Consider the following 3,488-nt stretch of genomic DNA (forward strand, 5'->3'; position numbering starts at 1 on the left):
GATTAGTGACGTGCTTTAAACAATTAAATACTTTTAAAGCACGCTACGAACCCATGTGGCATCTCGTTTCGCGCGGAAAGAACGAGCGACGGCTAAAACCTTCTGAAGGTCACTCCGGGTGCATATTTTTCGGGGTCCCCCGATTGATTATCACTGTCGGAGTCACAACAAAGGTTTTTACCAAGAAAACCGCAAGAAAATATCAAAATTCGGAAAAGGCCCTATTCTGTAGAATTACCCTAAAACCTTCTGAAGGTCACTCGGGGTGCATATTTTTCGGGCTCCCCCGATTGATTATCACTATCGGAGTCACAACAAAGGTTTTTACCAAGAAAACCGCAAGAAAATATCAAAATTCGGAAAAGTTCCTATTCTCCATAATTACCCGGAATAAATTCGAATCAACAGTTTAAAAAACTAAGTCCTAAGTCTGTTAAAGCAAGCTCAAAAGCTGAGCAGAACTAAGTCTAACTTCCGAAAGTTCTCCTTATATTTATAGTAGACTCCCCCCACAATATTTTAAGTGGAGGAGGAAGGTATTCTCTGTTCGAAACAACCCTGGCAACAGTTATCACTGCTACCTGCTTCGCTTGGATTGTAATTCGATAGACGATCGATATCAAGGAATGTTCCAGTACAATTTTCAATCATTTAAGAGTTTCATTTAATAATTTAATTCAAGTAATTTTTTTATTTAAAATTATACGTTGTTATACGTCCGTAACAACTTAATAAGAGCCAAAACTCATGGCCGAAACGTTGTACTAATAAAGGAGGTTTTTCTGTTGTCAGTGGCGTCGAATTATTCACCCTTTATTTTAATATTTGCTGCCGGAGAAATATTAGACTTTTGTTTTAACAAAATATATTATCAGCATAACATGAGAACAATATCTTACCACTCGGTTACCGACTTGGCATGTATGTTAGCAGGTGTTTAGGTCAATATTATGCTCGTGAGATAATTTATATCAGTCAACGCTTTTGTGATTTAAAATACGAAGTCACCTGTTTCACGTATATACGCTTCATAATATTGAACAGCCATTTTGATTTGGTATTTCATTTGTTTTTTATACGGAAAATTACATTTTTCGTGGTCTTTTTCCATTTTTCCGTACTTATCCCATTGTTTAGAGGAAAACGAGCTTTACTACGTGATTCTACGGTAAAAAATCTATAAGAAACTATTTGTAGTTTTGGTTCCACACCATGGGTCAAAATCGATCTATTTTTAACGTCCTCCTTTTCAATCTATCCTCGTAATAGCAGAATGGTAGGGCAGTGAAACATATAATAAAACGTTCGTGTTTTATTATAACAGCATTAATCTTTCAGGATTTTATTTTTTTATCGCTACATAAATATATCATCATATATTAAAACTTAAATAAATTTAAATCTGAAATTGTATCTAATTTGTAATACATTTCTTCGAGTAACTTCCATTTATACATTAACTCTATATATGTATCTTTATCTCATATTTTCTATTAAATAAATATACGTATATATAATATTGTATGTTTGATCCATTCATCTGTCATTAAATCTCTCTCATTATTTATAATGCCTCGTAAGTTTTTCGCTATAGAAACATCGTAAACATTTAGAAATAAAGAGACATATGTATGTATACACATACAAGTTCAATGTTCTAAATTAGACACTTTCCTAGGAAAAAATTCTCATATATAATTAAATATAAAAAATTGATGGACTTTAGCATCAGTTTTTTACAAAATATATAAAATTGCGATTAGATGATACAATATTCTGTATATAATGGTATTTTATATACAGGGTGTCCCATTTTAACTTGGACAATAAAATATCTCATAAACAGCCCAACAAACAAAAATGTTTCAGATATAAGTTGTTTGGTTTCGAGGTGGACATAAGATGGTGTCATTAATTTGGCCTTGAATAGTTGCTTAAAGGTCACGTGAGGATCACACGTACGCGCGCATGCACACACACACACACACACACACACGATTATATATGGACAATGCTTTCTCATTTCAAACTTTATTGTTTTGTAAAAAAAATCACGTAAAAATCTTTAATCATTTTTTAATTCTTCTTTTTCTCATTTTACTTGTATGAGCAGAAATTATACAAGATAGAGAAAACATATATAAACTTATTTTATATACATATATAATTATATATGATATATTTTTTCCCAAGTTTTTTGTAAGATTTGCTCGAATCGTAATTGAAATCGCCTTGAAATATTGAATAAATAGAAGAATTGATGTAATATTTACCGTTATGCGACAACGGTAATACTGAAAATAAAATAAAATGCGAAGTGATATAAACAAATTAATTACATTGACCGATAGAAATGATTGTATGTCCGTTAAATTAAGCACAATTTGTTTAATATTCCAAGGCAAGAACGATATTCAGTTCTGAGCGCAATTTAGAAATACGTAAAGCATAATTCATGTTATACGTAATATATTGTACATTGATCTAATCACAGAAAGCTAGTTTTGATTGTGCCACATCAATTCAGCGCATATAGTTTTCGTAAGAATATCTATATTCATCAAGCTAATTGGCACAATTATAGGACAGCACTGGAAATAATGGGGAGCGCAATAAAGTAATTTCTAACCGACTGCCTGTCGAAAAGATTTCATTTCAAAGACCGTTTCTCAACTAGTATCCTCTTTCAAACCTTTCGACGATATTACACGGCGAAGTAAATTAGATAATTATGGTGGCCTGACCACATTTTTATCAATCGTATGATACACCACAGAATTCATTATACTAATAAAACGTATATAGTAGACAGATCCGTTCTCCTTTATTAATTTTTTCGTCCTATTTTCCAGCTAGTGGAAACGGCAATAAATAAATAGAGATTGATCTTATCTTAATTACCTCGATAGGAAAATGTCTCAAGTGCAATAATTGCATCATCCAAAAGTAGGAAATTGGATTGGACCACAATGATTACATTTAAGTGATTCGCCATAACGCAGCAGTTTTGTAGGAATAAAATTTGTAAATGGTATTTACCCAAACATTGATAAATTCAATTTAGGGGATAAATCATGCATAATTATTTCAACATTTAGAAGCAAAATTACCCAGCAACACAGTTACGTTTAATAAATGTTAAAAAAAGATTTAGCGTAGGACGTGTTTATCGCTGGGCCAGCTTTTATCTCATCTCGCGAGACACCGTGTAACGGCAGCTTGTCGTAACACGACAGCAATTTAATTGTGCAAATATTCTGCTAAGGTGATTCATCAAAACGGTATTGTTTTGCTGATATACTATTTAGAAATACATTGTGCAAATATTTACCAATATTTGACAAAAGGTCTCCATTTCTGCATATGTTTTGCGAAATGTATACGCATAATTCCACATTCCAAGTCTCATCCAGATTTCGTTACATAATTTTCTAAATATTTTCCTATCGGGGTATTTATATATGTATGTAATCTTGCTCTCCCCCCCC

The sequence above is a fragment of the Vollenhovia emeryi genome, unplaced genomic scaffold (genome assembly GCF_000949405.1).
Source record: "Vollenhovia emeryi isolate VEMERY1.0 unplaced genomic scaffold, V.emery_V1.0 DF939647.1, whole genome shotgun sequence".
Taxonomy (NCBI): Eukaryota; Metazoa; Arthropoda; class Insecta; order Hymenoptera; family Formicidae; genus Vollenhovia; species Vollenhovia emeryi.